At 41.5% G+C, this 15304-nt stretch overlaps 1 protein-coding gene across 2 annotated transcripts in view; it reads left to right on the forward strand.

Moving 5' to 3' along the window:
* Positions 1-1066: 1066 nt before the first annotated feature.
* CD96 (CD96 molecule) overlaps positions 1067-15304 on the forward strand; it is a 63905-nt gene continuing 49667 nt past the window's right edge. For both annotated transcript variants that reach the window (XM_062623964.1, XM_062623961.1), the window contains exons 1-2: positions 1067-1207; positions 1328-1604. The gene's annotated coding sequence lies outside the window, so the exon portion shown is untranslated. The remainder of the gene's footprint in view (positions 1208-1327; positions 1605-15304) is intronic.

Consider the following 15304-nt stretch of genomic DNA (forward strand, 5'->3'; position numbering starts at 1 on the left):
TCCTCCGGTTACTTTGCTTTTAGAGAAGGTAGTTTCAATAGTGATATCAATTTTACGATGCTCTATGGGTCATGTGCAAAAACTGCTTAACTGAGTTGATTGAGGAGGAAGGGAATAGGTTGCTCTGTGTAAAAATAAAAGGAAAAAATATATAAAAAAGAATGCTTGTTTTTCTTAAATCTATTTGGTTTTATTTTTTAACTGCTGAAAATCCCACACAAAAACACTTCTCTTTTTCTGGTCACTGAACTGAGACCATAACTTGTCAGTAAAAATAAGAAATTAAAAATTCAATTTTCCTTTTTTTGAGATATTTTGTGCCAGACCTGAAGCTGCCAGGATTTGTTCGATTCATTGTAATTACTAGAAATGGTTCATCCATTCAGAAGCTTTCATGAGCCCCCTGGGGACTGTTAAGCTTTAATATAAGCTGTTACTCTCTTTATCGCTGATTTTTCCCTCAAATGATTTCCCCTTTTCCCTAGGTGTCTGGTTTTTGTTCCTATAGTGTTTTTTTTTCACTTGAAAAGGAAACAGCAAAGCTATGGTGTTTTGAGTCTTTTATCTGCATTCTAAGGTGCAATTCTTATATAGAACTAAGCTATTTCTTGCTCAAATTATGCTGCAGGTTTGCTACTGAACAAGCATAATCAATCAATAGTTCCTGTTTGATAGAGTAAATAAATGATGTTGTGGTATGTGATAATCTCTGAGTTTTCCCACCACCTAATAGAAGGCTCATACCGAGGTGGGAGTGTGAAAGCGGAGGAATTGACAGGCGCAGAGAAATGAACAATTAAGGTGGTGTACTGAGGTCTGTGGCAAGGCAATACGATAAGGTAGAATACGTGCCTGGCATATAAAAATCTTACGTGCTAGTTTTAAGTGTCCCAGGAGAGCTGTTGGACAGATACTGACTGCATGGAAAGCAAGAGAATCTCACAACAGCAGATTAGCTTGCTTATCCGTGGCTTAGAACTTGGAAATATGGGCAAAGAGCTCAAGAACTGTTAGGGAACAGGAACATAGGTGTATATATATATTTTTAAAGCAAATTTCTGTTTATTTCAGGAAATACATTTTGAAGCAACCCCGGTCAAAGAGGAAGAGGTCTGATATGTTGCAAGGAGCAACGTGTGGGTGTTTTCAGCAGGATGCCCTTTGGTCCTCAGCTGCAGCCTGGCTGGTAGTGGCATCAGTCATACAGGTTGTACAAGTTCCAGATTTCAGGTATCACCATTATCCAGCCACATCTGCAGTGTTCTGAGTGGCAAAAGGGCAATGAGAAGTGGGTATACTGGCAGTATCTCTTGCTTACGTTTTACAGCCATACTGTAAAGGAGCTGTGAGCAAACTGGTCTAGAGGAAGGTGTCCCTGCCCATTGCAGAGGGGTTGGAACTAGATGATCTTCAGGTCTTTTCCAACCCAAACTATGATGTGATTCTAAATAATTTCTCAGGTCAGAAGAAGCAAACACATGTAGCCAATGTAGTACACTGCCCTGCACCTCCAGTTGGGACAGAAGAGTTGCAACAGCAGATGCTTGAGCAGATATGAAAGCATTGCTAAAGAAACGGACCAAGGATCCGATTCCAATTTTGGGGTAAGTTAACATGTTTGATTTGGGATTGCTTCTTTGTTTCTTTTGTGTTTGTTTCTTCCCTTAACACCTGTAAACTGCAAACGGGATGATAGGAAAGAAACTCAGTTGTGAATCATAAATAGGATTATTGACTAAATACCAGTTGTAGGACCTACACCACCGATGTGTGAGCCGGAAAACACATCTCGACTGTACAATTCTGTTTCTATTTTCCAAGAAGAAGCAGTTTAAAAAATCATTATCAGTTGCATCCGAGTTGATCGTGTTTGATTGGGAAGGCACTGGGATGCAATAAACAGGAAACCCCAGGGTGCCATTTTACTAAGACAGCTTTCAGAGACGAGCCACGGTTTCTGCTGCAAGGCGCTGTTGATTTACATGGATTTTCTTGTCACATGTTTTGGCAAAATGTATCAGCTTGTGCTTCTTAACACCAACAAATAATACTTGACTTGCAAACGAGCTGCTTGGCAAGTACCCAGCCACAGGAGGCTTGGAAGCTTGACTGAATAAAGAAGACTTCCATTTTCATCTCACCAGTTTGTGAACTGGCGCTACCCCTGCTATGGTCATCTGCAGCCGCTCTCTGATCTTTGCTCTTGATTCTTTGACATTGAAGCTGTTCACCCTGTTAGATTTCACCACGTTCCAAGCAATGGAAATGAAACCTTTATTTTTTCAATGTTCATGTAAATGCCTTAAAGGGATCTCAAGCTCATTTATGCTCTCGTATTTGGAATTCATCTTTTCTACCTTGTGACATTGGTATCTTTTCCCTCACTACGCAGGGCTTTCCAAATGTTCACCTTTTAAAGGAAAAAAAAATAGGAGCTTACTTTGTATTTTTTTCTGCACAGCCTTCTTGTTCATAATGAGCTTAAATAGAAGGAACATAAACCCCTCTGGAAATCAAATTATGCACTAGGTTCACTAAAAAAAGTAATTACGTTATAATCAAACTGTCACTTTATGAGCTAGTAGGAGATGAAATACACCATAAGCTGACAAAAGAAGAGGATGGCTTGCTTGTTTAAATATCATTCACGGCACAAAGCAGTGGAGAAACTCTGAAATACACACAGCATAATCAGGAAAGCTCTCGGAGATGGGGACCACAGCACTGGAACCAGTGAGACAGATAAGCTTTCTTCTTTCTAACCTTCAGTTATATGCAGCCCAATGTGTGTTCGGGCTATCCATGTCAGCAGACTGACAGCCCAAGTGTGTTTGGACACAGGGTAGGAAACACTTGTCTCATGATCAGCAAATAAACTGAATACATGCATTGTGTTTTGCATGGACTTCCAGTCTCTGCAGCTGTGGCAGTTCTTGAATCATTGTCCTTGTTTGCTTCATTTGTGCCACCAAGCTGTCAGCCCCTTTCAACCAAGGCTGACTCACATCCCAGGTTAAACATGCAAGTGAACTGGGGAAAGCTGAATGTGTGAGGGGTTGTATTTGTTCATGTCTTGCCAACTCTTGTGGCCCTTTCCATTTGCATTGCCTTAATTGGAAGGGAAATGCCTTAGTTTGAGGGGAAATACACGTTCTTGCTTAGGCACGGAGTAGACCAGCAGCGTTTGGGCAGGAGGGGTTTTCACTAGTCCTCCAGGCCCTTGTTGTGTGGGCTTTTGTTAAGTAAAGTCCTTTTTCCACCCTGATCTAATTTCTTTGAGATTTGAGGCCGTTCCCTGCATTCTATTCTCTGCCAGCAATGGATCCTTTACATAGACACTCCAGCGATGAATTGTGATGCTTGAGAGCAGGCTGGTGGCAAGTGGTGGGCATGCATGGGGAGAGGGAAGGGAGCTGGTGATGTGCTTTTACATTCCAGCCTTGCCTTTCTAGCAGGGCCCACAGACGAGGCAAGCAGGCAGCTGCAAGTTTATTCTCAAGGATGGACCAAAGCTGGTGGAAGTCTGGCACCAGAACAGCTCCTGCTGCCAGTAATGCATCTAATGAAAGAGAAATTGGTTTTCTTTTGGGGCTTTCCTTCTGCTCACTTAAAAAAGAATCAGGAACATGAATGGGTTGAACTTGGTGTCTCTGTACTCTGGTTCTGTTTCTATTCTGGAGATACAAAGGGTGACATGCCAGGAGGTCCATCCCGTGGAAGTGGCACAGCTGATACCTTTATTCAGTGTCTTGCTTTCTCTTTTCATTCTATGAATACAGCGACAGAGCAGCACAGCATGCTGTGCTGGCCGTGCGCGTGTTGTTTTCTATAGACAGTGGGTAAGTGTATTCGTGCCACATATCTATCTGGCAGGGTACTGTGAGCCTCAGGGAAACAGAAGCCGGGGGAGCCCACTGGAGACTTCCCAATAGTACAGCTTGGTTTTGCAAGTTTAAATCTCCAATTTGGTCAAGTACCAGTAACTTTCTTTTTTCAAAGAAAACTGGAGACGTTCCCATTCCAGGAACATGAACACGAAATGAAGCTTCATCAAAAAGAAGTAATAATAAAACCTTGTCCAAATGCCTGTGTAACTGTAGTCTGTTTTGACAGAAGTACCTTTTGTCAGAAACAGCTTTTGACAGCAGCTCTCTCCCTAGATAAAAGTAGCATCTTGAAAGCCACTGTTTTTAACTTGTCATTGAATCTCATCACAAGCAACCCCTCCCATGGACTGGTGGACTACTGCTGAGCTCTAAGTTGTGTATTGAAAGCCTCGTGAGCTTAAATTTAGCATCATACCCATTTCGTGTTATGCTTCTGTTGCTGGCAACAGACTTGGTTAAAATGCTACAGTTTTCCTCTCATTAAATTCATGTTTCTGAAACCACTTTTATAACGTAAGATGTGTGAAACATCTTCAATTACAAAAGAAAAAAAACCCAAACAAACCTCAGACCAAAACAGACAAACAAAAGGGTTTTCACGACAGAAAACGCAAGTAATGTTTTCTTGGCTTTGGTTGTGCAAACACTTTCATGAGGCTACTGTGCCCTGTTAGGCATAACGAGGCTATTTCATATAATCATAGAATAGTTAGGGTTGGAAAGGACCTTCAGCTCATCTAGTTCCAACCCCCCTGCCACTGCACCTATCACAATGCCTTGGATAGTCTCACTGTCCACATTGTTGTTCTGTTGCAAGGATGAGGGCAAGGATGCTGGTTCACCTCCGTACCCGTCTCGCTGCACACAGGAAGACTCCCTGCTCCAGTCTCAAAGTTGCAGCAGAGCCGTGGGTGGAATCTGTGCTCCCTGGTGGATTTGAATCCTGAAGGAATGTGAAGGGATTAGCACGTGCAACTTGTATTCACTCTCTTGGGAGCCAACTGCCTTTCTGGCTGTCCTCAGACTGACCTCGAGCTGCAACAGGTGATGCAAAAAAGGCTTCTAAAGAGATCAAATGGTGCTCTCTTGGTACAAGAAATCTGTTTAAACAGCTGGCGCTTGAGTTGTGAGTCTGCCTGTGGTGTAGGTAAACTTCACTGATTCCCCAGGGAAACCTGAGATGGAGAAGGGGTATAATACCCCTCTTTCAGAAAAGAAACAAACCCATTGGATCTAGTATTGCTTAACCCTAGCAGAGGAAGTCGTAAGGCTTTTACTTTTGCTCTAACCAAAGTGTACCTAACACAGCTATTTTTACAAAGCTAGCAAGCAGCTCTGGAGATAGTGTCAAGAACTGATAATACACTGTACTCCCTGCCTTTTGCCTTCGCCTAAACTAATCATTGGTAGGGTCCCATAAGCAACTAAATCTTTCTGCTATTGAATCCTCTTTGCCCTATGAAGATCATAGCAATGCCATAATTTAGCTCAGATAGATGTGACACCATAAGGCTAAATACTATATTTTACCTTCCTGCAGCAGCTGCTGCCGAGTGACCTAACACTGTGCATGATAAAGAGGAAAACACAAATTGCACCTTAGAAGTGATGGGTTTGGGGTCTTTTTGTAAGTGGAGTCATGGAGGTGTGTAAAGACAAAATGACCCAGCTGGGCCTGGAGCAATGTTCTCGGGATGTAGGATCACAGTTACGGATGACAGTAGGTGACATAGCTGATTCAGCCTGCAAATAAGGGTGGCATAAATGACCCTGGTAGGTTCATGACATTGAGTGTATCTAGGGAGTCTCCACACAAGTTACAAAATCTGGCTTGACTCTTTTAGTTCCTTTTCTTTTTCATTTGTCCATGTTCCCCTCTTCCCCCCTGCCATGTTGCTTCCTTCAGCTACAGCACTGAGTGGAAAACAGATAGTTATTTACGAGCTGATCTGTTAAGATCTCTTCAGGGCCTGATGATTTTTCCTGATCCTGAAAGGAAAAGGGATATTAAAGCTTTGTGTTGCTTCTCTGCAGGGGCCAGGGCACAAAGTCTCTGGCACAGCTTGACCCTGGGGTATAAGGGCTAGACTTGCCCAAAATGTCCTAACAGAGAGGGATTATTTTCTATTTGCTGGATGCATTTGCTCCATACTTTTGGAGGTGCTATAGGGCCCTCAGTTGTCACCAAAATCCTCCTTTCTGAAACGGCTGAGCATCTCTGTCTCTTTGGATCATGCTGCTCTTCCTTTCCCTCTCCACCCCAATGCCAAGATGCATCATATGGGCAATATGACTCTGAAACTGTTCTACTGTCCATTCTCCTTCCAAGAACCCATATGAAGAGTGGTGAAGCTGATAACTTATGTAGCTTCTTTCTTTTTTTTTAGCTTCTTCAAGCATGCTGAGCCTGAGGAAAATTAATATCACACTTCTTATAAACCTGTCCTTGTTGCTGATGCAAACCCTCTTAAAAGCATGTCAAAACAACATGCTTAGGTGTGGCAATTTGCTAAAAAGTAATGGTGTCAGAAAACAGGACCAACTCATATGAAAACTTGCAGGAAAAAGAGCTTTGGCTAGTTGCAAACTCGAGATTTTAAATAGAATATCAGCTCAGAGGTGAGTGATGAGTTTTTACAGTGGAGAAATCAGAGATGGAGGTTTTTAGGAATCAATCTCTGATACATTAAAAAGGAAAACCCCAATTCGTGCCTGCAAGAAGCAAGCTTTCCATGTGATCCCTGCTCTTCAAGCACAGGCAACAAGGCTTGTTGACCTGGATGAAATAAATCACTGGTCTTAATACAGTTTTCATATGTGTAACTGAGAAGCTGCTGATCTGCTTGCTTATTTTTCTGCTCTAATTATTCTCATCTTTGTTAAAATGCATTATTCCACTTTTAACTCCGTAGATTAAAGCTGGAGTTGCTAATGATCAGGATTTTTGCTGTCTCAAAATGTGAAATGCGCATGGCTTCATTAGAAGCAATGTGAGCTCCTTACACTCCTGACCTGACTTAAATGGATGTGTAATACAAACCAAGCATAATGAGAAGGGCCCTCCCATTCTCACTTCATGTGTTTGATGCAGAAGGAAAACCCCAACCCGCTCCATAATACTACTTAATAACAAGCTCAGCTAAATAATAGAGGCTTAAAGTGTTAACTTTTTTCTTCATGGATCCAAACTTTCTTGGTCCTAATGGGCAGCGTTGGCATTGAGCTCTCTGTAATGTAAATTCCATTACACAGCACATGAGTTTTGGCCTTTGTGGAGACCTGACCACAGCATTTAATCTATTTACTTATTTTGTTAGAATTAAATCTATTTTCCCAGTGAGTCATTGCAATCCATACAGGCACATCAATGCTGGATGCAAATTTCCCAGTAGAGACTGGCACTCCCTAGAGTTGAGCATGTGTATTCAGCCCTATTCAGCAGCCTGTGCTTACCCTGTTGTTACTGTTGTTCTGATGCAACCATCAGTTCTTTGTCTCCACAGTCATATATGACCAAGCTGTGGGCATTTGCCCTTAGTTGTCTGTATCAATACAAAGGCAAGAAATAAGCTCAAAATCTGAGACATACAAGTAATTGCTATGTGGGTTTGGGCTTATTGTTTTTGGGGTTTTTTTTTTAGATATCCCCTCCCTTCAATGCTACCAATTTATTTGATGAATCTTATCATGTAAGTCTTTCCAAACTGACTGTTTATTTCAGTGAATGATACCTGCTTGTTGCAAGCGTGATTTGCCCTTGCATACCCCAGCAGATCTTTACAAGCACAACCATTCCAAAAGGGGAGATGTGATAAATAGAAAGCTAGAGAAAATTTAGGAATCGGAAATAAAACAGGGTTTAGTCAGAGGCACAGATTCCCAAGGGGTCTTTTTATGTACAGAACATATATCTAGCGAGTTGTAGACACTAAGACACGTGGATATCAAGGCTCAGGAGGATTGACTTTCTAGACCATTAACAACATAAGCAATTACACCCAGATATGAAACTGCAAATAGAGTCAGAACTCTGCCCTTAAAATGGTTTTGCACATTAGCACCATAACCTCAAAATTAATCTTTCCTCCTTTAGCATTTTCATATCTATTGCAAGTAAATTTGCTGTGATACCCATTGAACTATCTTTCACACCAATGCTTTCTGGCAGCCATACTGTGAAGATGCTGGTGAAAGAAGAGAGGTCATTTCATATGGAGCTGGTGTATCAGATGAGTGTTGCTCTGACTGTGTCCAAAGGAGACGTGTGTGGCTTGATCTTATGGAAGCTGCCAACAGACCTTGTTAAAAACATACAGTATTCTTAAAGATAGCCTCATCTCTTTCATGGCCTGCCAAATTAAAAAGCTAATTAAAAATCAGCTCAGATTGAACCTTCTTCCTGCAGACATGGTCTTTGTTCAGACTTCAAGTGATGCTTTTGAATCATCAAAGTACGTAGACAGTGGTCATGGACTGAGGCTGAGAGCTGACAGCACCCATTTTAAGCCTCTCCAGGACACATTTAAGAATGAAATCCTGGAGTGATTCAGCCTTTATTTGTCCTACAGGCAACTGGGAAACTTAGGGCAATTTATGGGCTTTCCATCAGTAAGACAGATCTGAGAGTCACTGGCATGGAAATGAAATTTCAGGTTGCAGGAATGAGGAATGTATCATGAGGACATGATGAGCACCCAGTAAAATGCATGAGCATTTTAATGGGCTTAGCATTTTAATGGGCATCTGCAGGAAAGATGCTTTTTTAGGCAAGCCCTGATGTTCTTAAAGCTCTGCACCAGTGAAGGTTCAGGTAGCAGCCAGAGAAAGGTAAGTGAGGGTGGGTGGTGGAGCCTCCAAGTGTTTTTATGGAAAAGCAATGACAGAAGGCAATCAATAGCAGAAGCACAGTGTTACTGCTGCTGCTCACATTCCCAAATGAATAACTGGTGGAAACCAATCAAAACCAACCCACTATGTCAGGCCCCTTCCTGAAATCCTCCCCAAGTTAGCAGCCCCCAAGTAGCAGTCCCTCAGTATTTCCCAGTAGCAATGTTCCTCTTCATTCCCAGCTGCACCTATACGCAGGTGAAAACCTGTTTCAGAGCTCAAAAAGGGGTTGGGTAAAGGGTGGGATTGACCAAAACATCTTTCTCCGTTATAATTTATTGCCTGTGCAGTAGGTTCAAGTATTTTCTTCCTCTCACCTGCTAGTCTCACAAATTGCTATATTCAGCAGCACTGCAGCCTCTCCCTCTGGTTTACGTTTTGAGCCCTCTGTAACTGACCCTGCTTCAGGGATGAGGCTGCACTGGGGACCCCTGGGGTCCCCTCCAGCCTGAATTATCCTGTGGCTCTGGGTCACATCCCACAGGCACAACGTTGGCTTGAAGCCAGGCTGGCTTTGAAATCCACGCTTTCGCTTGGCATAGCTTAAATGTGCCGACTTTCTGAGAATGGAATAACCAGCCCTGTCTGTCTCAGCAGGTAAGTTGGAGGGATCCTGTGCTCAAGGACGATAGAGGGGAGAGAGGAGCTCAGATTTGTATGTAGGAAGCTGAAGGATGGAGAGGGGAAGCCAGTTCCCCAGGCATACAAATCCTGAGGGAGCTGAGAACAGGGTTGGGATAGTGGAGTCTGTTATTTGTTAGTTACCTTATTAAACATTCTTTAGAGGTCCTGTCGTAATGTCTACAGCAAGGGCTTATGCATTAGAGTCAATCTGGTTTATGCAAATTAGGAGTGGGAAAACGGGCTTAGGTAATAGGGATGTCATAAATATCTCTGAGTTATGAAGTGGTGTGCTGTCACAAAGGTCAGGAGCAGAACGCAGTGATTGCTCACAACCTTGTGTTCATCATGAGTCCCTTCTCTAATACCTCTGCATCCGTCCTTTTGTACCTTTGCAAAATACACTGATAAGCAGATAGCTGGAAATGGAACCTAGAGAGGATCATACCATGAATTAAATTAACTCTACTAGAGATAGATAACTCTGATGGTAATTCTTCCCTGAGTATTGGTGCTAAAGAGTCAGATACGGTGTATTCAGATGCATTTCTCCAAGGAGAAATGAGACCAATGAGTGATTGTTGCATCATGTAATCAAATAATTGTTTTTCAGCCTGCTGTAGATGACTATTGATGGCAACAATTGCCAAAGGGCATTCGTACAGGGAAAGAATCAGTGTGTGCATGAGAGCCACCGCAGAAAAGCAGAGATCTTAACACAGAGTGGGGTATAAATAGAGCCAGGGCAAGGCTGTGAGAGCAGGCCAGCAATAACTCCAAGTTGTCTTAATGTTGTAGCTTTCTTTGCTGGACTTTTGGGTTAGTTTTCCTGAGCTGCTGATCAGAGATCATGCTCTGCCTCTCTCAAGAAAGCCTGCGGTGATGGTTGTGTTCCCTCCACTTACAGGCTGTGTGTTCAGGTTTGCTATCATGAACTTGGTAAAGGTGATGGCTGTAAAGGACCATTTATTAAAGGAATAGCTCTTACTTAAGGTGTCCCCGTAAGAAAAGAGTTCAGATGGGAGAGGTAAAGGGCAATGATTCTGGCTGCAACTCATGAAAAGAAGGCTGGGTCAGTAGAGTGCATCAGTATGTATGCTTGCACACATTCATGTCTTGGGAATGCATCCGGTATGTAAGACTTGGATGCCCATTATGCCTAACACAGATATCCAGTGCTGAACGGTTATCATACAAGTACCTTAGGATAAGTATGCATTTCTAATGTTTACGCCACAGGATAAGGTGCAGGACTGAGGGAAAAATACAACGATCACACGCATTTAGGAACAGAAAAGGCATATGGTGATTAATGGGCAGTTGCACTGTATCTTTTGCTGCAGTGTGTGTGAATTGGTAAAATCTTTATAAGCCTCTGGAAATCTTTAGATGTACCAATACCTGTTCATTTCATCTGAATTTCCATTCTTTGGCTTTTCCCAATTATTTAACAGTGGGGAGTAGTCAGAATAGCAAGTAAATCAAAAAAGTTAAGCCAGCATGTGGATGGGCATGCACACCAATAGTTCCTATTTGAGAAATAATCTTTCGGATGAAAGTATGAACTAATTAACCGTGATTGCTGAATAACTTGGTTGCATTTATGTTTTACAGTTTATCTTGCTCAGTTAAGCTTCATCATAATTGGGAAGTTGTCTCCCAGGTCTCACTGAGGGGTATACCGTTGGTAATTACTAACTTTGTCTCCATGGGAACAGAATCACTTCAGGAGCCTTGACGTTTATTTTAGGGTTAAGAAAGGTAACAGTATTCAGCTCTACAAGGGATCATCCCGTTCCCTGTCAGTTATTAAACAATTAGGAAAATGTGGACTGTCTTTGAAAGGAACTATTCAGTGGGCTTCTAGACAAGGAGCTGATTATGAAGATCTGTGCCTAACGTTTAGCAGCCTATTCAGTGTCAGAGTGATTGATTCAGGCTATGGAGATGTTATTTATAAGTTTAAAATAATAGGAGAGGGTGACATTCCAGGAAAGTTTCTATTTGTGTTTTTTGTCATCACCTTGTTGACGCTGGCTTGCTATTGAGTATGATTTATCATATGTAGATGTTGATGATATGGAGGATAAGAAATGGAGTACTCTTCAGTGAAGTTCTGGTTCAACAAACCTGTCACTTCACATTTTTCAGCTCTGTTTTGTTATAAAACTGTAATGCTGCTTTCATGAGCAGTCCAACTTGTCTGACTAACAGAATACTCTATTTAGCATAAGACTGGTAACATACGCACAGTCTTCATTGGAACCACTGGAAGGACCATCCAGATGAATGTAGTATGTAGGATCCTATTGGACTCAAGTTGTTTCAGACACAGGAGGACTGCTTAAAAAACAAATTGAACCAAAATTAAGATTAAAATCCTCTTTTGGTATTGCAGTCTTTGTGTAAGGGTAATGCTTGTGTTGGGAGTCAATTCTCTTGAATAGGACAGTTGTTTGCAGACTGGATGGACTCTCCATTGCAAAGGCCTTTGTATCAGCATTGTATATTGATTACCTTAAGCTATCAAAGCACCTAACTGTTCAAGAGATGGTGGCAAGTTCTGCATTGGCAGGATCCTTCTTACTGTTTCCAAGTGTCCCACCTCTGCAGAGCTTGGTCAGTTCTTCAGCAGGAACTGGATAGGGAGTGCCTGGGACAGCCAGACCCCCACCTAGATGCTAATCAGCACACTGAAGCATAGACATTGTTCTACCCATAGCGGGGATCTACCTGGGGGAATCTAATTCTCTTCTGAATAGCTCCTGAAGAAGTTAGCCACATGTTTTGCTGTGACAGTGACTAAGAGTTCGGTCAACACCATGCCTCACATCCATCTTTTGTCTTATCATCAGTCTGCTCATTCTTCTGTGCAGAGACTAACCAGGGATCTGCTGAAATCCTCAAACCTGAGGAATTAAGGACATAAATGCACTGGATGTACAAGAAGTCACAGACTTGAATGCACCATAATTATAATCATAGGACAAACTTGAGCTGCTTCTTCATATCTCACAAACAAATTCAGTGCAATAGCTCTTGACACACAATACACATAACAATAATATACAAGGTGTGTTCCCATTCTTGCTGGTGCCCCAGGAAATAGCAGATGCTTGCTTCTGAGCTCACACACTAGGAACAACTTCTTTTCAGTGGTCTCTAGCTAACATAAGTAATTTACATAACCAAAATGAAGCTCAGTATATCGTCATGCAACATATTGTTGCCTGCTCTCACATCCTCTGTAAACTGAAAAGACAGCTCCCTCTTCAGCTGTGGGCTGTATTTCTATAGGAACTAAATAAAAGCAGCAATGTTTTTCAGGATATAAGCTTATAAACATAACAGTAGCTACTTCACCTTTCATTTCTTGTTAGTTGTGACACATACTTCTGTAACATTAGTAGTTGTTTACAATGGTTAGGTTGGTGAGTAAAAACAGAATTAATAGAGCTTTTTCTGATAAGGAAGTATCCAAAGAAATGATTGGAAGTGTCTCAACAGTTAACTGAAGATGCTTCATAAAATATTAGTAATCGTTCAGTGTTTTGATCTGCGACTTCATGTGGCAGAGGAGTGAAAAGCCAAGCTATGTTAAGCAGCCTTTGGCAAACATAAATGAATATATAGAAGCCACACAATTCAAATTGACATTTTCTCCAAACAAAGGCAACTCTACACTGTTCAATAATTGAAAAATCCCTGTGGCATGAACATACATAATGATGGGCAGCGAAAATACTTCATCTTCCTTGCAGTGCTCGTTGTGGGTTTTCATGACCGGAGCTTGCTGAATTATTCATTGGAAACAGTTCTTATTGTAGATGTGTTTCCTTTTTGCATTTGGAAGTCAAGAGATGCTGTGGTTCAGTTAGAAGAGGCTGTGATATGATACTCGCTGGTTCATCTCCAGTGCCCAGATATATAGATTTGGGATGAGAGACTCAAAATATTCCTTTGTAGAATGAAAACTGTCACTTTTAAAAAGTCAGTGTTCTCCCTAATTGTATTAAGTCAGTAGTTTATCGTGCAATTACGTGACATACAACCTTCTTTTCATCCTATTTGCTTCTCAGCTTGCTACATCAGCTAGTTGCTCCCGAGTCATGCACCGCACCTGGGTCTCTGTTCATGGATCTTCATGCACGTTTAGTTGTGTACAAAAAGGACTGCATGCAAGCCATGAAGCTTCGCCATCATACCGTTTTCCCAGCTAGGCTCCTCACCAACTGAAGGCTTTTTATTTTGATAACCTGAAAGACAGACAGATATTTCTGGCAGGGCCATGTGAAACTTGGCTTCAAGTAACCAGTCACTGCCATGCCCATTCAAAGTGGTCATGGAGAGGTTTTGGTTTAGTAGTTTTCCTAGGTCACCAGCTTTGGAGCACATGTTCTTTGTGGCAAGGAAAAGGTTGCAGAAACTTCTTTATATTGGCAGTGCTTTACTGGGCATCAATTAGCCATCCCAGTTAGTTACTGCACAGCTGGTCTCCAAAGTGATGAATCATCCAAAACTTCAGTTCTTTGTGACTGTCATCATCTTTGATGAAGTACAGCTATATTGCAATAGCTGTATATATATATATATATATGGATAGCACGTTCAGTCAGTCAGCATTGTTGCAGGGAATGGAAGTCTAGTACTTTTGGGCTTGATGCCAGTAAAAGGCTTAAGTATGTACATCTCTTCCATTTTAAGTTGTAAATGAATGGGCTACAAATGCCAGATTCTTGCTTTGGGTGGAGTATTGTAAATCATAAGCGAACCACTGCCTTGAGAGAGAGAAGACTACCCGCTGGGTTTTAATAATGCTTGTGTGTAGTTATTCTGTTTCCCCTCAAAAAACATTTCTGAAAGAGTGTAGAAAAAACCTTTAAAACATTAAAAAACTATGAAACTTCACCAATCTTTTTTTTTTTGCAGCATCTCTTTTTTAAGTTAAAAATGCTTATTTACTTTGGCACTTTATTGAAAGCAGGATTTATTTACTTATTTTCTTTAGTGCATGCTAGAGTGTCTTGAGAGCCGCATGCTACATTACATCCATTCGCAAGGTACCTGAATTTCCAGATGAGATTTTGTGTTATTCTCATGCAAGAGTCAATGAACGGTGGTGGTGGTGGAGGGGTGTTAATTCTCTGGAGGGAGAAACTTCCATTTCTCCCAATACTTTTTGTAGAATCTGGTAAGCCTTTTGAGGATTGCTCTGTGTTATAAGCAATGAAGTTTGGTGTAGTTAAGAAAGGGACAGAAAGGTGAGTGCTCATAAGCCTACAAGCTATAAATTTGAATGACAACTAGAAAACATTTTTTGCATTCTTTAGGTGTGTATTCCCCACTAGTTTTCCTATGATTTTCTGTGCTCAGTTTTACAGTGCATTAAGTATTTAAGTCGTGTTATTGTCCTTGAGTCAGAAATCACAGGGCTGCTCATGTACGCGTTATCAATGAAGCTGGCCTGTACAAGATGGAAGGATTCAAAGGAGAAAATCAAATAAAGGGTAGGAAATGGAAAGAGACCTCAGCACTTAGAAGTACAAGGAGAACTTTTAAATTCTTTTATGTCATTAAATGTGTAGGCAAAAGATTCATAAGAAAAAGTTTCAAATGAATGTTTGAATAATCCAAGTAAAGATGACCAAAGTAACTGAGAAATTCAGCTTTCAGTTTAATCTGACAAAGGAAAACATTTGTGCAACAGAATGTTGCTTTCCATATGTGAAAAAGGAAAATTACCATATAGTTACCATATATTTATATTTACTGTAAGGGTGCTGAGGCACTGGAATGGGTTGCCCAGGGAAGCTGTGAATGCTCCATCCCTGGCGGTGTTTGAGGCCAGGTTGGACAGAGCCTTGAGTGCCATGGTTTAGTGGGAGGTGTCCCTGCCCATGGCAGGGGGG

Source organism: Pezoporus occidentalis, unplaced genomic scaffold, assembly GCF_034315485.1.
Source record: "Pezoporus occidentalis ecotype Australia unplaced genomic scaffold, CSIRO_AGI_Poc_V1 ctg26, whole genome shotgun sequence".
In the NCBI taxonomy this organism is placed as follows: domain Eukaryota; kingdom Metazoa; phylum Chordata; class Aves; order Psittaciformes; family Psittacidae; genus Pezoporus; species Pezoporus occidentalis.